Genomic DNA, 27,232 nt, shown 5'->3' on the forward strand with positions numbered 1-27,232 from the left:
ACTCAAAGGATGGAAAAAAGTATATCAAGCAAACAATAAGCAAAAAAGAAGAGGAGTAGCAATATTAATTTCTGACAAAATAGACTTTAGACTTAAATCCACCACAAAGGATAAAGAAGGACACTATATAATGATAAAAGGGACAATTGATCAGGAAGACATAACCATATTAAATATTTACGCACCCAATGACAGGGCTGCAAGATATATAAATCAAATTTTAACAGAACTGAAAAGCGAGATAGATACCTCCACAATTATAGTAGGAGACTTCAACACACCCCTTTCGGAGAAGGACAGGACATCCAGTAAGAAGCTCAACAGAGACACGGAAGATCTAATTACAACAATCAACCAACTTGACCTCATTGACTTATACAGAACTCTCCACCCAACTGCTGCAAAATATACTTTTTTTTCTAGCGCACATGGAACATTCTCTAGAATAGACCACATATTAGGTCATAAAACAAACCTTTGCAGAGTCCAAAACATCGAAATATTACAAAGCATCTTCTCAGACCACAAGGCAATAAAACTAGAGATCAATAACAGAAGAACGAGGGAAAAGAAATCAAATACTTGGAAAATGAACAATACCCTCCTGAAAAAAGACTGGGTTATAGAAGACATCAAGGAGGGAATAAGGAAATTCATAGACAGCAACGAGAATGAAAATACTTCCTATCAAAACCTCTGGGACACAGCAAAAGCAGTGCTCAGAGGTCAATTTATATCAATAAATGCACACATACAAAAAGAAGAAAGAGCCAAAATCAGAGAACTGTCCCTACAACTTGAACAAATAGAAAGTGAGCAACAAAAGAATCCATCAGGCACCAGAAGAAAACAAATAATAAAAATTAGAGCTGAACTAAATGAATTAGAGAACAGAAAAACAATTGAAAGAATTAACAAAGCCAAAAGCTGGTTCTTTGAAAAAATTAACAAAATTGATAAACCATTGGCTAGACTGACTAAAGAAATACAGGAAAGGAAACAAATAACCCGAATAAGAAATGAGAAGGACCACATCACAACAGAACCAAATGAAATTAAAAGAATCATTTCAGATTATTATGAAAAATTGTACTCTAACAAATTTGAAAACCTAGAAGAAATGGATGAATTCCTTGAAAAACACTACCTACCTAAACTAACACATTCAGAAGCAGAACAACTAAATAGACCCATAACAAAAAAAGAGATTGAAACGGTAATCAAAAAACTCCCAACAAAAAAAAGTCCTGGCCCGGACGGCTTCACTGCAGAGTTCTACCAAATTTTCAGAGAAGAGTTAACATCACTACTACTAAAGGTATTCCAAAGCATAGAAAATGACGGAATACTACCCAACTCATTCTATGAAGCCACCATCTCCCTGATACCAAAACCAGGTAAAGACATTACAAAAAAAGAAAATTATAGACCTATATCCCTCATGAACATTGATGCAAAAATCCTCAACAAAATTCTAGCCAATAGAATCCAACAACACATCAAAAAAATAATTCACCCTGATCAAGTGGGATTTATACCAGGTATGCAAGGCTGGTTTAATATCAGAAAAACCATTAATGTAATCCATCACATAAATAAAACAAAAGACAAAAACCACATGATCTTATCAATTGATGCAGAAAAGGCATTTGACAAAGTCCAACACCCATTTATGATAAAAACTCTTACCAAAATAGGAATTGAAGGAAAATTCCTCAACATAATAAAGGGCATCTATGCAAAGCCAACAGCCAATATCACTCTAAATGGAGAGAACCTGAAAGCATTTCCCTTGAGAACGGGAACCAGACAAGGATGCCCTTTATCACCGCTCTTATTCAACATCGTGTTGGAAGTCTTAGCCAGGGCAATCAGGCTAGACAAAGAAATAAAAGGTATCCGGATTGGCAAGGAAGAAGTAAAGTTATCACTATTTGCAGATGACATGATTATATACACAGAAAACCCTAAGGAATCCTCCAGAAAACTACTGAAACTAATAGAAGAGTTTGGCAGAGTCTCAGGTTATAAAATAAACATACAAAAATCACTTGGATTCCTCTACATCAACAAAAAGAACACCGAAGAGGAAATAACCAAATCAATACCATTCACGGTAGCCCCCAAGAAGATAAGATACTTAGGAATAAATCTTACCAAGGATGTAAAAGACCTATACAAAGAAAACTACAAAGCTCTACTACAAGAAATTCAAAAGGACATACTTAAGTGGAAAAACATACCTTGCTCATGGATAGGAAGACTTAACATAGTAAAAATGTCTATTCTACCAAAAGCCATCTATACATTTAACGCACTTCCGATCCAAATTCCAATGTCATATTTTAAGGGGATAGAGAAACAAATCACCAATTTCATATGGAAGGGAAAAAAGCCCCGGATAAGCAAAGCACTACTGAAAAAGAAGAAGAAAGTGGGAGGCCTCACCTTACCTGACTTCAGAACCTATTATACAGCCACAGTAGTCAAAACAGCCTGGTATTGGTACAACAACAGACACATAGACCAATGGAACAGAATTGAGAACCCAGACATAGATCCATCCACGTATGAGCAGCTGATATTTGACAAAGGACCAGTGTCAATTAACTGGGGAAAAGACAGCCTTTTTAACAAATGGTGCTGGCATAACTGGATATCCATTTGCAAAAAAATGAAACAGGACCCATACCTCACACCATGCACAAAAACTAACTCCAAGTGGATCAAAGACCTAAACATAAAGACTAAAACGATAAAGATCATGGAAGAAAAAATTGGGACAACCCTAGGAGCCCTAATACAAGGTATAAACAGAATACAAAACATTACCAAAAATGATGAAGAGAAACCCGATAACTGGGAGCTCCTAAAAATCAAACACCTATGCTCATCTAAAGACTTCACCAAAAGAGTAAAAAGACCACCTACAGATTGGGAAAGAATTTTCAGCTATGACATCTCCGACCAGCGCCTGATCTCTAAAATCTACATGATTCTGTCAAAACTCAACCACAAAAAGACAAACAACCCAATCAAGAAGTGGGCAAAGGATATGAACACACATTTCTCTAAAGAAGATATTCAGGCAGCCAACAGATACATGAGAAAATGCTCTCGATCATTAGCCATTAGAGAAATGCAAATTAAAACTACGATGAGATTCCATCTCACACCAGCAAGGCTGGCATTAATCCAAAAAACACAAAATAATAAATGTTGGAGAGGCTGCGGAGAGATTGGAACTCTCATACACTGCTGGTGGGAATGTAAAATGGTACAACCACTTTGGAAATCTATCTGGCGTTATCTTAAACAGTTAGAAATAGAACTACCATACAACCCAGAAATCCCACTCCTCGGAATATACCCTAGAGATACAAGAGCCTTCATACAAACAGATATATGCACACCCATGTTTATTGCAGCTCTGTTTACAATAGCAAAAAGTTGGAAGCAACCAAGGTGTCCATCAACGGATGAATGGGTAAATAAATTGTGGTATATTCACACAATGGAATACTACGCATCGATAAAGAACAGTGACGAATCTCTGAAACATTTCATAACATGGAGGAACCTGGAAGGCATTATGCTGAGCGAAATGAGTCAGAGGCAAAAGGACAAATACTGTATAAGACCACTATTATAAGATCTTGAGAAATAGTAAACCTGAGAAGAACACATACTTTTGTGGTTACGAGGGGGGGAGGGAGGGAGGGTGGGAGAGGGTTTTTTTATTGATTAATCAGTAGATAAGAACTGCTTTAGGTGAAGGGAAAGACAACACTCAATACATGGAAGGTCAGCTCAATTGGACTGGACCAAAAGCAAAGAAGTTTCCGGGATAAAATGAATGCTTCAAAGCTCAGCGGAGCAAGCGCGGGGGTCTGGGGAACATGGTTTGCGGGGACTTCTAAGTCAATTGGCAAAATAATTCTATTATGAAATCATTCTGCATCCCACTTTGAAATGTGGCGTCTGGGGTCTTAAATGCTAACAAGCAGCCATCTAAGATGCAGCAATTGGTCTCAACCCACCTGGAGCAAAGGAAAATGAAGAACACCAAGTCCACATGACAACTAAGAGCCCAAGAGACAGAAAGGGCCACATGAACCAGAGACCTACATCATCCTGAGACCAGAAGAACTAGTTGGTGCCCGGCCACAATCGATGACTGCCCTGACAGGGAGCTCAGCAGAGGACCCCTGAGGGAGCAGGAGAGCAGTGGGATGCAGACCCCAAATTCTCATAAGAAGACCAAACTTAATGGTCTGACTGAGACTGGAGGAATCCCGGCGGTCATGCTCTCCAGACCTCCTGTTGACACAGGACAGGAACCATCCCTGAAGACAACTCATCAGACATGAAAGGGACTGGTCAGCGGGTGGGAGAGAGACGCTGATGAAGAGTGAGCTAATTATATCAGGTGTACACTTGAGATTGTGTTGGCAACTCTTGTCTGGAGGGGGGATGGGAGGATAGAGAGAGAGGGAAGCCGGCAAAATTGTCAAGAAAGGAGAGACTGAAAGGGCTGACTCAAGACGGGGAGAGTAAGTGGGAGTAGGGAGTGAGATGTATGTAAACTTATATGTGACAGACTGATTGGATTTGTAAACGTTCACTTGAAGCTTAATAAAAGTTATTATAAAAAAAAAAAAAAAAAAAGAATCCCTTAGTGGCCTAGAGTTAGCTGCTTGTTTCAGGAAGTATCACAACTGCTAAAAAGCAAGTTCTTGAGCTGAAATCAGGTTAAGTTTACAAAGTATAACTCCAAATAAAAATGAATCAAGTCACCAACTAAATTAAAAAGGTGTAATCTTAAACCTATGAGCACTTAACCTCTATATACGCACCAGGCATATAGCAACTTTCTGTATATGTTCCTTGCAAGGCAGAGGCATTTATTTTATCACCTTTCACCCCAGAATGCTCAACAAAGTTATTGTCACATAGTAGGTGTTCAGTAGGGCTTGCATTTTCATGTTGCTGCTTCTTTTCAAGTTCGTGTGCTGTAACCAGAGTGGGTATATGTGCTCACATAGGCACAGTTATTGATGCCATTATAAAAATGAATAATTCCCCCTCAGAGATCTTTCAGTTTCCAAAGCATATGCCAGTGCGAGTGCTTCTTAGAATCCTGGGGAATCAAGGGCCGGAAAAGGTCCATTTTCCCTCTCCTGTCATAGCCCCCAATGCCATTATTATTTATCGAAGGCCAATGATTTGCATGGCACTGCAAGGCTCTCGGGGAAACCTCTGTCTCTGCCCAGTGGGGATTGAAGAACAAGGCTTGCAAGACGTAAAAGGCAAGTAAAAACTGGCAAGAGTAAGGAGCAATCTAAGCCTGTGGCTTAAAATACCATTAAAATAATCATTAAAACCAGGCGCTGAACACACCCCATGAGCCAAAAACGGAGGAAAATGTAATATTTTTCTCTCTGTAACTACAGGCTCCTTTTGCAATTGGTAGGCAGCAGAGAAGGGAGTGATAAATTCTTTCCTAGATATTCTAGGAGAGGGTTGTGTTGTTGTTGTGAACGTTGCTATTATACATCACGTACTTCTGCTCCTTGGCCATTGCTTGTACCCACAGTTTCATGGTTTATATTGGGATACATACAAGAGGATGATACGTAGTTAGGATACTTTCAACATGCAAAGAGGCATTCTCCTGGTTACCTAGGATATTCTCATAAAGACTAACAACTTACCTAAAAACATTGACGCCTAGGTGGACATACTTTGGACCATGGATGACTTTTTTTTCCCCTTTTTTTTAATAATTTTTATTGTGCATTAGGCGAAAGTTTACAAATCAGGTCACTTTCTCACATAAAAACTTATATACACTTTACTACTTACTCCCAGTTACTCTCCCCCCAATGAGACAGCCTGTTTTCTCCTTCTATGTTCTCTTTTCGTGTCCATTTTGCCAGCTTCTAACCCCCTCTACCCTCCCATCTCCCCTCCAGGCAGGAGATGCCAACATAGTCTCAAGTGTCCACCTGATCCAAGTAGCTCACTCCTCACCAACATCCCTTTCCAACCCATTGTCCAGTACAATCCATGTCTGAAGAGTTGGCTTCGGGAATGGTTCCTGTCCTGGGCCAACAGAAGGTTTGGGGGCCATGATCACCGGGGTCCTTCTAGTCTCAGTCAGACCATTAAGTCTGGTCTTTTTATGAGAATTTGGGTCTGCATCCCACTGCTTTCCTGCTCCCTCAGGGGTTCTCTGTTGTGTTCACTGTCAGGGCAGTCATTGGTTGTAGCTGAGCACCATCTAGTTCTCCTGGTCTCAAGATGATGTAGTCTCTGGTTCATGTAGCCCTTTCTGTCTCTTGGGCTCGTAATTACCTTGTGTCCTTTTTTTTTTTTTTTTTGATAACTTTTATTGTGCTTTAAGTGAAAGTTTACAGATCAAGTCAGTCTGTCACCCATAAGCCTATATACACCTTACTACACACTCCCATTTACTCTCCCCCTAATGAGTCAGCCCACTCCCTCCCTCCAGTCTGGCCATTTTGCCAGTTTCTAACCCTCTCTACCCTCCCATCTCCCCTCATGGATGACTTTTGATCATCCAATTAAAGATGTATCATTCAAATGCTAATTCCTCAAATATGGAAAGCATTTAAAGGTTCTTTTGAAAAGATGTCAGAGTGTGTGATAGACTCAAGAATGGACTCCAAAGATAATCCACTTTATGATCCCAGAGCATGTGAATATGTTGCCCTAACGTGGCAAGAATGTCTTTACAGATACGATTAAATTAAGGATGTTGAAATGGGGAGAGTCGTCTGTATCATACATACAGGTATGCCCAATAAAATCACAAGGGTCCTTATAAAGGTCAGTGAGAAGAATCAGAGCAAGAGCAGGAGATGTGACAATGAATGAGTGGTATGAGGAACATGCAATGAGCAAAGGAATGTAGGTGGGGTCTAGAAGCTGGAAAAGATGGGGGAATAGATTTACCCCTAGAGCCTCCAGAAGGAGCACAGCCCTGGTGATACCTCAATTTTAGAACTTCTGACCTCCAGAAACGTAAGACAAGATATTTGTGTTGTTTTAAGTCATGAAGTCTGTGGTAATGTTACAAAGCAATAGGAAACTAATAGAGAGTGAAATAAAAAATCATCTGTCTTTGTTTCCTAGGGTAGAAGAAGCCTTACTCAAAAGAGAACAAACTCTAAGATTTTAATCATGTAAAACTCTAGAAAAGATAAATCTCATCAGCGGTTGCCTATGACCAGAGGTTAGTGGATTAGAATTGACTGGAAAAGGGCATAACTTTGCGGGTAATAAAATTGTTCTTTATCTTGGTTGTGAAGTTGGTTACACAAATAATTATGTACTTTTCAAAAATTATCAATGTATACACTTAAAATAGGAACAATTTATCTTAAGTAAATTATACCTCAACAAAATTGGTAACTTTTTTCTCCCCCTCCAAACCAAAATATATAAATAAACCCCACCAACTAACTATCCTCCTTCTTTACTAGTACCTTTATTCCAGGTCTGTTTGCCCTAATGTTTTCTTTTCTTGGATGAGTTCCTTCTCACATGGTGTCTGAACAATTCAAGCAAACAGACCCCTCAGTGCAGAGATACTTCATGAGCCCTACAAGTATGTTCAGTCATATAAGATTTTACTGATATTATCTAATTCTCTTCCCTCTGCTTGCCTTCTACTTAGGTATCCAAACCTTGTGGAATAGTGACTAAATGCTGGTGACAATGTGAGGTATTTAAAGAATGACAGAAACAGGAAGCACCAAGTGGCTGGGGAAAGTCATCATCTGTCCTTCCAGTGATGAGTGAATTCCAGGGAGCAAGAAGCAATATGTGGCTACATCAAAGTGACCCTGGATGCTTTTGAAGGAGGTTATTTCTGTCTCCTCAAAGATGTTATGAAACGCTACACTCGGTGATAACAGTTATGGCTCTTCCACTCCCTCACTGGTATAGAATTACAACACAAGGGGATGACAATCAAATATTATTAGAGCCTGTGGTTTCTCTGGTTAGAATGTATATCTTTAGAACTTTAAAAAGACTGATAGTGGGTGGCATTGCTAAAGAGTTCAGTATGAAATAGTAACCAGAGCCTTGAACAAATAAATGGGCAGTCTATCAGGACGCTTGAAGTCAAATGTAGTCAGAACATTGTACCGTCGTACAACTTCTTGGAGTTCCCAGATATTCACTAATTTTTTTTTTAAGCACATTTCTCTCAATCACTATTTATACTTGGAGTTGAAGCAGGAGGCAAATAGTGTATCAATGAAATAAATCTTTTCTTTAGTTAATGTATACACTTCTTGATTTTTTTCTATAAACTGGGGAAATTCATGCAGATATTCCCAAAATGGTAGAATATAAAAGTCATTTCCCTCTTAGCTTGATTTTGTCCCCTGTGGCTCATTTACTTTCCTCTTTCTGGTATCATTTCCTAAAATGACACTGGATGTCTGGGTAACAGAAGAAAACATTAGGCAAATAAGGCGGATCATCTGAGATTAAACATTTTCAAAGGAAAATGTTAAAAGGGGGCAATAAGTGTATGAATCATGGAGAGATGACTATCTGAGTGTCTCTGGGAGCAGAAACTTCTAAACAGCATCAAAACATGTTATCATGAGTCCTGCCGGTAACTTGAGCCAACTTCAAAGCTTTCTTTGGATGATGGTGCCAAGAGGGCCCATGATCAGAAAGCAGTAGTTAATGACTGAGTTATTAGAATGTTCAATTGGCCAAAATGGAGGACAGCTGCTGAGTCACACTATAAAATGAAATTGGACCACTTATCTGCTTATGTGGTTAATAACGTGTTTGAATTGGATATCTGATTTTTAAAGCCTGAACAGAGTGACATCAGAGAGAAAAAGGGATCACAGAATATGGCAGACATCACATTCAAATTCCCTTTTCTGGATGTATTTTAATCATGCAATATGATTTTCTGGACTTCTTTTTTTTTAACATTGTGACACTCTGTTTTCTTCTGTCATAAAAATAGCCATTGTCTCCAGATGTGTGGTTTAACTGTATTGACAGTGCTTGAAATGCTACCTAATGCCAGTGCTTCATAAAGGGGAATTTAGACTGAAGGTCACAATATAATAAAGTCATTTTCTTAGTCACTCCTGAACGGAACTTGAAAGGAACAGGTGCATAGTCTGGCAGGAAGACTGAGTTAATAGGGTAACAGACTTACATTTTTCTTCTCTTTTGTTTTCTTTTATTTTCTCTTCCATTTCCCTCTCAGTGGGTTCAAACTACGAAAAAAAAAATGTAGAGTTTGATACGAACAGATGCATCTTACTCTAAGAAAAAACAAACACCAATTAATGAAGAACCAGAATGCCATAAACAACTGATAAGAAGACTTTCTGCTCAATGTTTTCCCTCTTCTTTGGTGTGGATACATCTGGGAACCCGATGCACTGTCCTAAGGTTAAGAAAGTAAACAGCTGTCTGCTGTTGATAACAATCTCCATGAACTTTCAGAGCTGGGTGGTTATTGGCCAGTGGGTCTATTCTTATCAGAAGGCCATTATATAAACTCTCACCTGGGTAAGCACTCCAGCCTGCCCTGGCCATTTTCATCTGGCATCAATTGTGGCCGTAAAACAAGCCCATGAGTAATGTAACAGCCCAGGTGTCTACAATTTCCAACTTCTCAGCCACCTGAAAGCATGGAACTACTTTCAAATCAAGGTTCACTATCTCAACTTAAGGATGGTGAAGAGAATTCTAAGAGTTGTAGCCCAGTCCAGGACGTACTTATGGTTAAGGGAAACACTCTGACTCATTTCCCAACAAGTCAGCAAACACTGTGAGTGATCAAACAGAAATGACATACCCAAGGAGTGTAAAAGCAACTGGACTGATAACAGCAATGCAGCTTGCATAACCAGCAAATGCCTGATCTTGAAAGAGATCGTCCTGACTTGCAAATGTGTTGTTCATTCAACAACTAGGAGAGTATGTTGGTGGTTGGTGGTACCCAGACCTGAAAGCCCAAATGTCTTTAAAGAGTTGAAGATAGGGTAGCTGACAGTCAGATTGATCTCTATCATACAGGAGAATCAGTTGTGATCAAAAACATTTCCAACTGGATCAATATTTTTGTCCTGAGTTTTAAGGCATAAATATAATTCAGAGATGCTACAGTTTATACAGAATGGACCAGTCCCTGAAGAAGGACATCATGCTTGATAAAGTAGAAGGCTGATGAAAAAGAGGAAGACCTTCAATGAGATAGATTGACACAGTGGCTGCAACAATGGGCTTTTGCTCCACAACAGCAGAGTTGAGCAGTTGTAACAGAGACCGGATGGCCCACAAAGCCAAAAATATTTACTATTTAGTCATTTGCAGAATAAGGAATCACACAGTATGTAATAAATTGAACTTGGCTTCTTTTGCTCAGCATAAGTTTTTGAAATCCATTAATGTTGATTATAAGAGTAATTGGGCATTTTTATTGCTGACTACTATTCCATTGTATAAATACCCCAAATTAATTTATTCATTCATGTGGTGATGCATATTTGGGTCATTTGCAGTTTGAGGCACTTATGAACTAAGTTAAGTGCTACAGCTGCTAGCCAAAGGGTCGGCAGTTCGAATCCACCAGACGCTCCTTGGAAACTCTATGGGGCAGTTCTACTCTGTCCTATAGGGTTGCTATGAGTTGGAATCGACTTGACGGCACTGGGTTTTTACTGGGTATGAACTAAGCTGTTTTAAACATTCTTATACATGTGTTTGTGGATATATGTTTTCATTTTTCTTGGGGAAATACCTAGGAGTGGAATTGCTGGATCATATGGCAAGATTATCACATGGTAACTTTATAAGAAACTACCATTAATGAGCATTCCACTTGTTCTACATTTTTCCATTCTACATATTGGCAAATTATGTATTCTTATGGGATGAAAATGACAGGCATTTCTAAGCAAAAACACATATGCTAACTTTGGTTAATTTGTTTATATTTTTTTGTGTTTTTCTGTTTATTACTAATGCTTACATTTCTACCTTCCTTACCTTGTTTTCAGATGATGACATTGATTTTGGATTTCTGTTGACTATGCAAAGGCATTTGACTGCGTGGATTGTAACAAATTATGGATAACATTGCAAAGAATGGGAATTCCAGAACATTTAATTGTGCTCATGAGGAACCTTTACACAGATGAAGAGGCAGTTGTCTGGACAGAACAAGGGGATACTGAGTGGTTTAAAGTCAGGAAAGGTGTGCATCAGGGTTGTGTCCTTTCACCATATCTATTCAATCTGTATGATGAGTAAATAATCCAAGAAGCTGGACTACATGAAGAAGAACAGGGCATCGGGATTGGAGGAAGATTCATTAACAACCTGCCTTATGCAGATGACACAACCTTGCTTGCTGAAGTGAAGAGGACTTGAAGCACTTACTAATGAAGATCAAAGACCACAGCCTTCAGTATGGATTGCACCTCAACATAAAGAAAACAAAAATTCTCACAACTGGACCAATGAGCAACATCATGATAAACGGAGAAAAGATTGAAGTTGTCAAGAATTTCATTTTACTTGGATCCACAATCAACACCCATAGAAGCAGGAGTCAAAAAATCAAACGATGCATTGCATTGGATAAACCTGCTGCAAAGGACCTCTTGAAAGTGTTGAAAAGCAAAGATGTCACCTTGAAGACTAAGGTGCGCCTGAGCCACGCCATGGTATTTTCAATCACATCATATGCATGTGAAAGCTGGACGATGAATAAGGAAGACCGAAGAAGGACTGACGCCTTTGAATTGTGGTGTTGGTGAAGAATATTGAATATGCCATGGACTGCCAAAAGAACGAACAAATCTGTCTTGGAGGAAGTGCAACCAGAATGCTCCTTAGAAGCAAGGATGGCGAGACTGTGTCTTAAATACTTTGGACATGTTTTTGGGAGGGATCAGTCCCTGGAGAAGAACATCATGCTTGGCAGAGTACAGGGTCAGCAGAAAAGAAGAAGACCCTCAATGAGGTGGATTGACGTAGTGGCTACAACAGTGAGTTCAAGCATAACAATGATTGTGAGGATGGTGCAGGACCGGGCAGTGTTTGGTTCTGTTGTGCATAGGATTGCTGTGAGTCGGAACCGACTTGATGGCACCTAACAACACAACAACGTTAAGTAATTGCATGTCTTTTGTAGGTGACTAAAACATACGGTATTATTTATTTCAGATGAGGATGAAATAGAACAGGGTCAGCACACATTTTCTGTAAAGGGTCAAATAGCTTAGGCTTTGCAAGCCACCACTATATGGTCTCTGGGGTAGGTGCTGGTAGCACAGTGGTTAAGAGCTCAGCTGGTAACCAAAAGGTTGGCAGTTTGAATCCCCCAGCCATTCCTTGGAAACTCTGTGGGGCAGTTCTACTCTGTCCTGTAGGGTAGCTATGAGTTGGAATTGACTCGACAGCAATGGGTTTAACGAATTTACATGATCTCTAAACAGGAAGCCCTGGTGGCACAGTGGTTAAGTGCTCAGCTTTTAGCCCTCCAGCCAGTCCATGGGATATAGATGTGGAAATATGTATCCATAAAGATTACAGCATTGGAAACCATATGGGGCAGTTCTACTCTGTCCTATTGTATCATTTTGAGGCAGAATCGACTCAGTGGCACTGGGTTTGGTTTTTAACAGGTACATGGCCTCTATCATATTTTCTTTTCCTCCTTTTCCTCACCCTTCTCTTTCTCTTCTGCCTTCTTCTTTTATAACCCTAAGAATTTAGAAACTTTTCTTAGCTTATGGGCCATGCAAAAATAAGCCGTAGGTCAGTTTGAGCCACAGGCTGTTGCCTGCCAACCCCTGTAATAGAATATGCTGTTTTCTGGGTTTTTTTAATTTAACAAAGCTCAGCATTTTCCACTTTTTTTCTTAAAAATACCAACTAAGCACAAGTCAGTTTGACACATTAAGGAATACACAGTTTTCATGGAAAGTATTATAAGCGTACACTCTCTTAGGTGGGGTGACAGCTTGAGTGGTGTGCTTGGGCCAACTCCTACCAGCTCAGAGAGCTGATGTTTAAATATTCATTAATTTTGTAAGTTGATTGTTTAACCTTCTGTACCTTGAAATAGACCAAGGTGTGAGTATTTACACTATGGACATCAGCTTTTTTTTTTTTTCTTCTAGAGAGCAGGGTTGATAGTACATGAATGGCAACAACCCTCATGAATGATAGCATTATCTGCAGGCACAGACTTGATGGTACATTAAAAAAAAAAAAAAAAAAAAAACCTGTTGCCATCAAGTTGATTCTGACTTATAGTAACCCTATAGGACAGAGTAGAATTGCCTCATAGGGTTTCCAAGGAGCACCTGGTGGATTCGAACTGCCGACGTTTTGCTTGGCATCTGTAGTTCTTAACCACTACACCACCAGGGTTTCCTTTCTGATGGTACGTAGACTAATAAAAATTAAACCGGCTAACAATGTTCACTAGATACTCTGGGAGACAAGCTGTCATCCCTTCTCATGATAATCTGGAAAATCCATGCTTTTTTCTTTCTGTAATTAACTCAAAATGTGGAAATTCTAGCCATAAATTTAAAAGTCCACTCAGTTTCTATAACCCTCACCCAGAAGGTAAAAGATATTCTAAATTACTTGGAGACCTAAACTGCTGAACATTCCTACTCTTAGTTTTTTTTTTTTTTTCCTTTGCTATGCAAATTGAATTCTAATCTCTCCTTGGTTTTAATTATAATAATAAAGTCTCCCACATTTTTAGAGTTTAACATTTGCTCTTGCTGTGTTTATGACAGTTTTAGGTAATAGCTTGTCTGATTTTGACTTTCATAAATTGATTTGGATCATTGTATAGCTCAAGTACAGCTGTAGGCCAAATCTGGCCTCCGATCAGTTTTCGTACTGTCCTACCATGAGCCCTGGTGGCGCAGTGGTTAAGAGCTCCACTGCTAACCAAAATGTCATCAGTTTGAATCTACCAGGCACTCCTTGGAAACCCTATGGGGCAGTTCTACTCTGTCCTACAGGGTCACTATGAGTCAGAATCAACTCAGTGGCAAAGGGTACCACAAGATAAGAATGATGATTACATTTTTAATGGGTTATAAATAGTTATCAGGAGGGATCAGTCTCTGGAGAAGGACATCATGCTTGGTAAGGTAGAGGATCATTGAGAAAGAGGAAGATCCTTGATGAAATGGATGGACACGGTGGCAGCAACAGTGGGCTCAAGCATGGCAATGATCGTGAGGATGGGGCAAGACCGGGCGGTGTTTCATTCTGTTGTAGACAGGGTCTCTATGAGTTGGAATCGACTCAGAGGCACCTAACAACAACATAATAAAAAGAATATGTGACAAGGACCATATGGCCCACAAAGCCTAAAATATTTACTCTCTGGCCCTTTACAGAAAAGGGCTAGATAGTAAATATTTCAGGCTTTGTTCACACACTTAGAAAAAGTGTGTCAACCCCTAGTATAGGTCATCAGCATTAATATTCCATAACCTATTTAATATGGACATTCTGATATAGAACATAGGAAATGTGCATCCTATTTATTCCCTTTTATTTAATGATAAATAAAGAAATAAGGGTATAGGAAAATTAGCAACTAGTTTCATGGAAATTTACTTCATTTCTGGTCTTCAGACCTACTGTCCTCTCAACCTCCCATGTTTTTGTAGGTGAGAATATTAATTTAAAAATAGGCAAAGTTAGATGAAGCAGAGTAATTAACTCTTTGTGTCTATCATTTTCTCTACCATCAGGCAGTACTCAAATATTTTTAAGTCCTAGATCTTTTAGAACAGGATATACAAATAAGCTACTCAACTGTTTGTGTGAGGCAGAGAACCACAAAACTGAAATATAGTTATCTACATTAAAAAAAACAAACAACAAAAAACTTGTGCTTTCTGGTATTTACAAGTTCAGATCAAGATGCATTTATTAAAGACCTGCTGTACCCAACGCACAGTCTGACTTCAGTCTGAAATCAGTCTAGACGCCCATTTAGCTAAGTAAAACATTAAACATACAGCCACACTGTGAATGATTCATTTTATTCAGATGGTCCTCCAAAAATGAATGCCTTCTGGTATTTAGGACTCAATCAGTTTGCAGGATAATGTGTATTTACAAAGGAGATATTTGACTAACTTGACAGAAGGGACCCCAAATGGGAGTGCTTCTTTAATTTCTCCCCATTCTCCCAGCCTTCCCAAGAAAGCAAACACCAGCCCTACTTGGCTCAGGCAGCTGTTGATGGACAGGTGACTCAACGTGGTGGGAGCCTCTCAAGCTAATCACAAAGTTGGGGGTCTATATTCTGCTTAATTATATTATTTTTTAATATTTTAACAAGTGTATATAATTTATATGGTGTTTGAAATAGAAAGAATGAGAAAGTGACCACAGTGAGAAAAACAGGAAAGAGGGCATTCCAGGCAGAAGGAATACAGGCACAAAATTCTAGAGGCAGAGGGATGGGCCAGCCTGAGGATCAGGAGGGAAAGAGGGCCTGTGCGGCCAGTGTGTGGTGAGGGAAGGAAGAGTCATGAGTGGAGATTCAGGCATGGGCCAGATCACACGGGGCTTGAACACCACGTACAGAGCTTAGATATCACTAGCGAGCAATTTGAAACCTTCAGAGTGCTTTAAGAAGAAACAACAGGCTCTTATTACATTTTTGAAAGATCGAACTCACTGGCTACTTAGTGTTAAGTGAATGTAGTCATGCAGAAGAAGAATAAGAAAGACCTGCTTGGAAGGTCAATGCAGATAGAGTCCAGGCAGCAGCCAACAGTGGCAAAGGAGAAGGAGTGAGGGGAATACACTCATATTTCTGAGTTATAACTGTCATGAATTGGGCAATAGGCTAGTGAAGTTTTCTTTCAGCTCTGTAAGTGAGAATGAAATGAAAGTTTGATTGTAAAATTCCATGTCATTCTCATAAACTACATGGTACATTTCCAAGGAAAGATGTCGTTGTTTTCTTGTACAACTTCTGAATAGTAACCTGCTCCTCACTTATCAACTGTCCCATTATCCAACATTTCGCATTTACAACAACAGTGAAAAATCTACTATCCAATTATTTTGCACATTAATATGGTGGCGGCACAGCAGCAAAGGTTGTGGAGTGTCCCTTCCCTGGAAGATGGTCTCTGGGAGCCTCTGGGAAGCTGGCAGCATTGCCCCATGCCCTCCTTGGGAACCCTATGAGGTGGTTCTACTCTGTTCCATAGGGTAGCTATGAGTCGGAATCGCCTCAACGGCAACGGGTTTGGTTTGGCCATAACAAAAAATACCACAAGTGGATGGCTTTAAAGAATATGAATTTATTCTCTTACAGTTTTCGACGCTGGGAGTCTGAATTCAGGACATCAACAGGGCAGGCTGTCTCTCTGTTGGACTCTAGGGAAAGACTCATTTCTTTCCACCTCTGAAGCCCCAGGGTATCTTGGTACTCCTTGGCTGCTTGTAGATGTATCTTCACATGGTATCTTTCTTCCTCTGTGTGTATCTGTGTTTATACTGCTCTTTTTATATGATACCACTCAGAAGAGATTAGGTTTAGGATCCACCCTACTCAGTCATGATCTCATTAACTTAACAAAAGAAACCCCCTATTTTTAAACAGGATTATATTTACAAGTACAGGAGTTAAGTCTTCAACATAACCTTTTGGGAACACACTTCCATCCATAACATTTGACATATCCTCTTGAAGTACTAGAATTGACAGTGGAGTTAATTATAAATATTAACATTATCGTCATGCAATGTTGTTGTTGTTAGGTGCCATTGAGTTGGTTCCGACTCGTAGTGACCCTATGCACAACAGAACGAAACACTGCCTGGTCCTGAGCCGTCCTTACAATCGTTGTTATGCTTCAGCTCATTGTTGCAGCCACTGTGTCAATCCACCTTGTTGAGGGTCTTCCTCTTTTCCATTGACCCTGTACTCTGTCAAGCATGATGTCCTTCTCCAGGGACTCATCCCTCCTGACAACATGTCCAAAATATGTAAGACGCAGTCTCGCCATCCTTGCCTCTAAGAAGCATCCTGGCTGTACTTCTAAGACAGATTTGTTCGTTCTTTTGGCAGTCTGTGGTATATTCAATATTCTTCACCAACACCACAACTCAAAGGCGTCAATTCTTCTTCAGTCTTCCTTATTCATTATCCAGCTTTCACATGCATATGATGTAATTGAAAATACCATGGCTTGGGTCAGGCACACCTTAGTCTTCAAGGTGACATCTTTGCTTTTCAACACTTTCAAGAAGTCCTTTGCAGCAGATTTGCCCAATGCAATGCGTCTTTTGATTTCTTGACTGCTGCTTCCGTGGCTGTTGGTTGTGGATCCAAGTAAAATGAAATTCTTGACAACTTCAATCTTTTCTCCGTTTATCACGATGTTGCTCACTGGTCCAGTTGTGAGGATTTTTGTTTTCTTTATGTTGAGGTGCAATCCATACTGAAGGCTGTGGTCTTTGATCTTCATTAGTAAGTGCTTGAAGTCCTCTCCACTTTCAGCAAGCAAGGTCGTGTTACCTGCATAACACAGGTTAAGCAATATACTGCTACTATTTCTAAAAAAAAAAAAAGAAAGAAAAGAAAAGAAACACAATAAAATGACAATGAAGGAAATTATTTATTTAATGAATCATAACCCCACAAGGAAAACTAAAAACAGGGAAAGAAACAAGAGAAGTTCAGTTCCTTTTTTTTTTTTTTCAATCTGGAGAGTATATGAATGAGTGGTAATTGATTTGCTCCACCAGAGAAAGCTGAATCTTGAAGTGAGAGAGGAAACAGGCAAAAAGCCATTTTATTTACCATGCAAAGTCCTCAAATTGTCAAGAATTAACAGCATCCATTACCTCTGGTATTGGGATGAAAGTGGGGGGAAAAGAGATTGGTAGGAAGCCTATTTAAGATGAAATTTGAACTGTTCCTCAAGATTACTCCCTCACTGAGTCCCTGGGTAGTGCAAGTGGTTAAGCAACGCTGGACTACTAGCTGAAAGATCGGCGGTTCAAACCCATCCAGAAGCACCTTGGAAGACAGGCCTGGTGATCTGCTTTCGAAAGGTCACAGCTTTGAAAACCCTGGGGAGAAGCTCTACTCTGCACACATGGGGTCACCATGAGTCGGAATCGATGAGACAGCAACCAATAGCATGTGACTGTTAGAAAAACTCCTTGGAAAGAGATACGTTGATCATAAATTACTATGGACCAGTAATTTTGCAATCATATCTATAAACGTAGATGCAAAGATGCAACAATGAAAATATAAACCAAAACAAACAAACCCATTGCCATCAAGTCGATTCTGACTCGTATCAACCCTATAGGACAGAGTAGAACTGGCCCCATAAGGCTTCCAAGGTTGTAATCGTCACAGAAGCAGACTGTCACATCTTTCTCCCATGGAGTGGCTGGTGAGTTTGAACCAGTGACCTTTCAGTTAGCAGCCAAGTGCTTTAAACACTGTGCCACATGGCTCCTATGAAAACAGAAACAGGGGACTGATTTCCAAGGAAAGGCTCTGAAATGAGGTACCTCTGGATGCCTCCCAACACATATGTCTCTCTCTCCATGCTGATCTCTGACCAATCCTACCTGCAAAGAAAACGGGCTTCATACTGGAGTCTGAGTTCCTTGTCTACAACCCAAGTGGCTAGGCTGTAGAAATAGGCATAGTTTTAATTTCATCTGTACTTTTTCTATTCAGAGAAGGGGACTCATTTTGGCTTTGGCCTGAGAGTATTCTGTGAAGAGTTTCCAAACTAAGACAGGGTGTGGCGAGCAATCCTGGCACTTCAAGTGGCTGAAGATAGATGCCCTGCGGGATCTTGCCATATAATACACCCACACACTCTATTGTCATTAGTTGGTATTCAACAACACCACCACGCCCAGCTCTACCCATAGATTTTCAATGAAAAAAATCTCCTGTGGTTTCAGTGAAAACACCTCACGAAGGGTAACATGGAGGCAATTGCTTATAAGAGTTTCTAGCAGAGACCTCAAGCTACATGCCATCATTTCATCTGGATAGAAAATGAAAAAATGAGTCCCTGAATATCTTGCCAAACCTGTTGCCATCAAGTGGATTCCAACTCATAGTGACCCTATAGGACAGAGTAGAACTGCCCCACAAGGTTTCCAAAGGACAGCTGGTGGATTCGAACTCCTGACCTTTTGGTTAGCAGCCAAATGCACAGCAAATGTCAAAAATGGCATCCATTGCACAAATGAAAGACATCTTCAGAACATTAACTTTTTTTTTTTAATTTTCTTGGCCATGATACATTGCCCTACATTCTGACACCCCCTAAAACTCCCTTCCATTGTTCCGAAACCAAAACCTGTTGCCTTCAAGATGATTCTGACTCATAGTGACACTATAGGACAGAGCAGAACTGCCCCATACAGTTTCCAAGGAGTGCCTGGTGGATTCCAACTGCTGACCTCTTGGTTAGCAGGCGTAGCTCTTAACCACTACACCACCAGGGTTTCCTCCTCATAACAAATATAGATGTGGTCACTCAGAACAAGGCATCTGATCGGAATACACTGCTGGTTTCACTAACCATGTCAGCATGTCGCCGTGGACACACGTGGAGGGAAAATAAGTATCCCACAACAAGTGTGAGCAAATATTGTGTTCATATGTATTACAAATATGAATTAGGAAAACTCAAGACTTTCTATAAATTAGAATGTGTGAAAGAGTAAGAAAAACTCATCAGTGTCCCTAGGTTTCCAAGATCTGAGCTTCTAGGCCATCTTCACACCTGTGAATGAGACAAGCCCTTATGCCAGACACTGAGAAAACGTCCTTTCGCCAGTGAACTAGACTCACTCTCTGCATAAAGTATGACATCAACCTCCAGGTACCTGGGCAGAAGGTGAATGAAATGTGCAGGTTAGTAATTCATTTTACTGTGAACTCTCAATACAGGTTCATTTATTCTAACTAGTCAGCCGATTGATACAACATGGAAAGTTGAACAAGAAAAGACTTGGTTTGTCCTCTTTTGGCTATCTTGCCAATGAAACAAAATATCTATTAAGTATAGTATAACCTGGAAAAGCCAGAAGCTGTGTAAGGTGAAAACCTATCAAAGAAGGAAAACTCTAAGATTTTCCACTAACAGAGAGGGATAGAAAGTGGTAAGACTGCACTCTGTCAAAGGCAGAAAACTTCCAAGACCTGGAAAAACAAGGCAGTTCCATTGAGTTCCAGCTCTCACAGGTTTCACTGTATCCATCATGTATGCTTCCTAATACAACTCCAGACCCTGGTGGCGCAGTGGTTAAAACTTGGCTGCTAACCAAAAGGTTGGCAGTTCAAATTCACCAGTTGCTCCTTGGAAGCCCTATGGGGCATTTCTACTCTGTCCTATAGGGTTGCTATGAGTCAAAATCTACTTGAAGGCAATGGGTTTGTTAAGTTAGTTGAATGCAACCCCCGTGTATACGCTCAGAAAAATAAAAAAACAGAACTCCTAATTATGTATCTGGAAGCAAGTGATTCAAATCAACAGCCTTTCTCTATATTATACTTAGCCTAAATAATGACTATAATGACACAGGTTGTGGGGCTCCTGCCAATCCTTAACTTTACCTCCACGTTGTGTTTCTCAACAGAGAATCAATAAACAATTCAAGACCTGCTGGAGTTTGAAAGCAAAAATCAAAGCCAAAAGCCTGGATATATTAAAACCATGCCTGCAACAATAACCTCCAACTGGGAAATGAACTAATCATTCCTGTTGTTCAGCTAAGCTCCTTACTGAAGATGCGGAGATCACAGCCCCCTCAAAAAGGAAATTCTGGCTTCGCTAACAAGGGAAACAAATTTACTGACCTTCAGGTACCCTTTGTTTCTGAGCCTCTCTGACATACCCTCTCCTTCAGCATCGCATTTTTTCAGCATCGCATGCTTCTCATTCCTCCAAGCCAGCATTTGATAGTTGAGCTTAGGATGTTGAATGGTGATGGGTGACTCATAACCCATCATTTATATTCCATTAAGAGAAAACAAGAAAGATAGAGTGTCTGGTAACGTGCTCCTAGCCAGATAGATTTTTTTTTTTTAATTGTTTTCCTTCAGCTGTATTTTTTTTTTAAGGAACCCACCAGGAGAAAGACAGAGTACTATTCAGGGATACGGGAGGTCTGTCTATTGCTAAAATCACTATGTAACTGGAAATTTTTGCAATACAAGAAGTATTTGCCCCAAAGATTACCTTGCAGTTTATCACCCTTCTTATATAGTCGATGAGTTTAGGAGCTTCACGTCCCGAAATTATTCCTTGGGCCATCTGGTCCTTTGAGTTGAGTACAAACCTACTTAGATGTAACCGAAATACTGCAAAGGATAGCATAGTCATTCAACAACTCATTTGCTGAACTTGGTTTTAATTTATTTGATTCTTTCCAAGTGACATGCAGCCCAAGGAGATGACCCTATATCCAACAGTCCAATGGAATGTGATGAATGATAGATTGAAAAATAGAACAAAGATACAGGACATTATTTTATAGAGTCAAAACAGGAACAGATGGTATGCGATGCATTGATATCACGATACTAAACCCTTCAAGGTACAAGTACCATGAGTGGAAGGATTACCCAAAAGGAGATGGTCACTAAGGCAAACTTGGAATTGTACACTTGCCTTCACAGAGAATAAGTGTTTAATTTACAAATGACTAAATAAATCACAAAAAATAAATATTTTGTCTTGAAAATTTTCTCCAAATGAAATCTGTATCTTAATCTACAATTAATGGTGGAATGCACTGATTTCTTTCTGCTTTTCAGAAATATCTCTGTACTCTGGTAAAAACAAATGAAAAGTATCTACACCCTCAACTAATTAGTGAATCTAACTGCAAGAATGCCAAGTAATTATGGTTGTGTGGACCAGTATTATGGTTGTATAGACCTGTTCTAGGGTTGTGTAGACCTGTATTAGGGTTGTGTAGACCTGTATTAGGAGCTCTGGTGGTGTAGTGGTTATGAGCTCGGTGGCTAAGCAAAAGGTCAGCAATTCAAATCCACCACCCACTCCTTGGAAACCCTATGGGGCAGTTCTACTTTGTCCTATAGGGTTGCTATGAGTCAGAATCACCTCGATGGCAACAAGTTGGTTTTGGTTTTGGTCTAGACCTGTGTTAAGGAGCCCTGGTGAGCAACAGTTGGCTGCTAGATAAAAGTTTGGTGAAACCCACCAGCAGCTCTTTGATCTGCTACCATGAGGGAACCCTATGGAGTGGTTCTACCCTGTCATACAGGGACGCTGTGTGTCGGAATCAACTTGATGGCATACCACAACAACAGATCTTTATTTAAAGAAAGGCCTTTTGATGTGTTGAAAGTTGTGAGGCACAGTGTTCTTTTATAAAATAGCCATTTTCTTGTCCTTTCTTCCATACTGAAATAGCTTGCCTCCTGTAAGAGAGGCTAGAGATACCATAAGCTCATTTTGTCAGCTTCCCTTACAGCTAGCCTTACGCATGTAGGTGATTAGATGTAAGGGGAGATTTGCTCAGGGACTTCTGAGATAGAATATTCTTCTTAACATAAAGAGAGAAAGCAGGAGGCTAGCTCTCTTCCATGCCTTCTTTATTCCAGTATTTGGGAGTTGAGTAAGGACATAATGCTTGGGGTTGTAGCATGAAAGAAGAGATTGTCATACTTAGAATGAAGGAGAAAAAATGGGAAGAGCTTGACTTCCTTATGACATTATTAATCTGATGAACCTATCCTAGGATTCTCAAAACTCTTGCCTCCTTTGGGTATGAAATATTAATGGCCTCAGTTGTTTAAACTACTTTTGGTCTGGAAGTCTCTTACTTGCAGCCTAAACCAAGTGATTGGTTTAGAGATAGGGAGGTATATGCCATTTTGGACCAGTGAAACACAAGGCAAAACTTTCTCTGGATTCCTGGGTAAAAGAAGCCACCAAAAGTGAACACTGATTTGTATTTCTTCAATTATTACTGATAGCCACTTGAAACCTTGAAATGAGCCAGTATGAGGATGAGTCAATAAACTCAGAATGGTTGAGTGGAAACACGGAAAAAAATGCAGATCCTTGATGACATCATTGAGTCATTTAGGCAGCCAACCCTGAAGTTTACACTGCATCTCGGTTTCCTATCGTGTCAGATAATCAATCTTTGTAAAAGGCTTAAGTAAATTAGATTTGGCTTATTGAGGCAGGCTGATTGCATTGATGGTTCCAGTGAATTGCATCCCTGGGCCCACGTTCATTGCCTTGTAATTTCGTCTACTCTAACTACGAGAATTTCTTTGGCTATTAGAATGTGTCAAAAGTGATGCTGTGCTGGTTCTGAGGCTAGACCACAAGAGTTCTTGAGTGTCTCTGCTCTCACTCTTGGAACCTTGTCATTTGTCATGATTATCAGCCTATAGAGAATGAGAGGCCACAAGGAAGAGAGGCAGGACCTTAAGTAAGTCCATCCTAGACTGGCTTACAGCCAGCTGACACCCAAACATGAAAGAGAGCCAAGCCAAGACCAGCAGAGCTGCCTACCCAACTGCCAGCAGACCAAAGACAAGTGCAAGAACCCAACCAAGGCCAGCGAAGCTGCCCAACTGACCTATAGCTCATGAGCAATAATAAATGCTCATTGTTTTAAGCCACTGAATTTTGGTATGGCTTATTAGGCACCAAGATTAAGTGATTCAATTACTCTTGTTAGTTGTGGATGAAAGTGTCCTAGCTAATAAAGTAAAATAGGAAGCTGAAGACATAGGCAGAGAGGTCTGTGCTTATAATATATTCTAAGCAGATGGGGCATCTTTGAGAGGTTTTAATCAGGGAAATGACCAGATTTGAATTTTGGACAAAATCACTCTGGCATGGATATGCAGGATAATATTGGGTATGGTCATGTGACTAAATTTCTTTGACTGAGTCCAGGAAGGAAAAAAAAAAATTCAAGTGCATGTCAACATGATGGCTAAAAGGTACCTGAGTAGAACTTAAGGAACCGTGAAGTAACCTCCCTTGGAAGAAGTCAGTCCAGATAGCTCAGATTCAGGATTTCACATGTCTTTACTGAACGAGCCCAGACAAGGAGGGGGGATGAAATGCAAAGCAGATTCTCACCAACCCTTGAGACATTAAGAACTGTGACTTAGCCCTAAGGTGTAGAACTCATGTTTAATTGACTTTGGTTTTCATAAAATATATATTTGAAAGACATAATCATTAGTTTTCTTTATTTTTTAAATTACATTGGTAAGTCATGTTAATTATAGAAAAATCAGAAAAAAGATAAGTAAAAAGAAGATAATTAATGTCTGCCATATTTCCACCACCCAGATATGACCACTGATAGTACTTTGATGGGTATCTTTCCAGAGACTGTTTCTCTGCCTATATAAGTATAAAATTTTAATAGAATTCATAAATATGATCTTTTGTTAACTTTTTCTTTTCTGAAAGCAGTACAGATTTGAGATTGGAAATAACTGCCTCTAAACCTGAATGTGTAATTAGAACACTGTCTTTGATCAAAGGGCTTTGGGAGAAAATATAGAGCACACGTTGATGTATTTTTTATTCAAACACCACATATGTCAACATCTAATTAGAAAGCATAAAAGTCTGATCCAACAAGACAAAGCTGCCTAAGAAGCCTATCATCTGCTTACAAGGAGCCCTGGTGGCACAACGGTTAAGTGCTCGGCTGCTAACCAAAAGGTTGGCGATGCACCCGCCCAATGACTCCATAGATGAAAGACTTAGCAATCTGCTTCCATAAAGATTACACCGCAGAAAACCCTACGGGGCAGCTCTACCTTGTCATAGAGGATCTCTATGAGTCAAAAATTGACTCGACGGCACCTAACAACAATAGAATTTCCTCTATCTTGAGCTTTTGTTTTCTCCCTCTCACTCTGGAGTGCCCTTTTGATCCTCCATGATTCTTTCCACCCTTCTTTGCTCTTGCTTCTAGCTTTTCCCAATCTTTTCTTGCTCAAATGTCAGTTTTCCAGCTAGCTGCTTGGCTCAGAGCACGGGAAGGTACAGTTGTCTGGCAGCTTCAACTTGCGTTACAGTGAAGGCTTGCTTTCCCTTGTGCGTTCCCCTCTGTGTGCCATATCCATGCTGGCCTTTGTGCCAGGCGAAATACCAGCGTTCACTGACGTGGAGGATGGCTCGCCCAGAGGCAATCAGTTCTGCTAAGGGGTGGAGGGAAGAAAAACATGTGTGGTTTTTGCCGCCTTCACCTTGGCAGAGAAAAATGGATGTAAAACTGGGGCTGGGGTAGAGCCTTCAGAATTCTGGAAGAGCAGCAGAGCCAACCTGAGCCAAGAAAGCACACGTGGCAGTTGTGTGTGGCAGTGACACCTCAAGAAAAATCACTTGGAGTCATGAGCCTGATCATTTAACTGCTACGGGCACTGACCCAAATTTCCCCCCAAGTCAAATGCAAATGGTTTAAGGAAGTTGGTCTTTTTTCCCCTCCACTTTTACTATACTGTCTGACAGCCATTTTACTATGTTTACAAATTATGAAAATTCTGGGCAGTTAATTATGAAAATATTGAGAAGTCTTGTGAGAACTAACTCTTGTAGAAAGTTAAGGCAGAGGACGGGCTGTAAAGTCCTTGAAAAATGAACTGTTTGCTCTCCACTTCTGCCATAAGTTTTGGTATCCCAGCACATTACTATGCTAATCTGAAACCAAAAAGAAAGAAATCAATAAAAATCTAGGCAAAGAGGAGGGGAAGGGACAGGCCATCAATACTTAGCTGAAGAGAAAGAGCAGGTCCGTTTCTACAATCTATACATTTCTCTTCCAATGGGTCATAAGCCAAAGAATCCAGGGAAAAATATGAAAAACAAGTTTTATAACCTAAATGAGAGGTGATAAATTTTAGGTTCTCTGTAGAAAGGGACAGCCTTTCTTCAAGTCTGACCTTGCTGTTTTCATACCATCTGGAAAGAAAATCTAGTTGTCTTCCCCCATTTGTTTTCTATTGAATAAAATTAATGCTTGTGCAGTAATAACAGAAAGAATATAAGTACATTCTAGACTGATTATAAAAATTGGTTCAATTTCATGATATATCGTAATACTTTAACAAATGTTTTCCTTGTCTACAATGCTTTTCTTTTCTGCAGCAGTTTTCCTTAGTTAATTTTTTTATGCTAACCAAATCAATACAAAATATTGTTATTGTCATTTTACTTGTATAGAAAAGATGACTTGTGGCAATTAAGGAAAAATTGCACAGGTTATAGAAGGTAAAATAAATCTAGAATATAGCCATTTTGTCATCCGGTCCTGTAATATTTTTATTAGAAAATGAAGTCTTCTGTGTTTAGATAATATTACATAAAGTTCACTCCATACTCAATACTACAACTTTACAGATTGTTATGCCATAAGTTGATCATTAAAGTCTTAAAATACATTAAAATCTTAGGTGAATATTGTATGGCATTATCATAGGCAGGCCCTGAGTTATATTATGCATAGGTTAGCATCTCATACGTGAACTTAACGTCAATATACATCTTACATTAAGGATCTTGAGACAGTTAAGATTTTCTGCAATGTGGTTGTTCGTTACCGTCAAGTTGGCTCCAACTTATAGTGACCTTATGTACATCAGAATGAGACGCCCAGTCCAGCACCACCTTCATTTCCACAATAAACCCTGCCATTTTCTTATCCTTCTTGATCCCACTAGATTGACAAATTATAAATAAATTAATACAAAAGAAAAAAAATTGCCACCTAGTTGATGCCAACTCATAGCAACCCCGTAGCACAGAATAGTAATGCCCCAGAAGGTTTCCAAGTCTGTAAATCTTTTATGGAAGCAGACTGCCACATCTTTCTCCCACTGAGCAGCTGGTGGATTCAAACCACTGACCTTTTCGTTAGCAAGCAAGCGCTTAACCACTGATCCATCAGGGCTCCTAAATAAAATAATAGGGATATTATTAATTGATGAAATGTAAAGTACAATCACATTGTCAATTTCCCCTGCTGTCTATTTCCGTAAAAAACAGGCAAGGCTCTGGTCCAGAGTGCCTCTTTCAATATTATAAGCCAAGACCTTTGCAAAGTTGTCCCTGAGCTCCCATTGGCAGGAAGAGCTTTATAAAAGCTG

This window comes from Elephas maximus, chromosome 19 (genome assembly GCF_024166365.1).
Source record: "Elephas maximus indicus isolate mEleMax1 chromosome 19, mEleMax1 primary haplotype, whole genome shotgun sequence".
In the NCBI taxonomy this organism is placed as follows: domain Eukaryota; kingdom Metazoa; phylum Chordata; class Mammalia; order Proboscidea; family Elephantidae; genus Elephas; species Elephas maximus.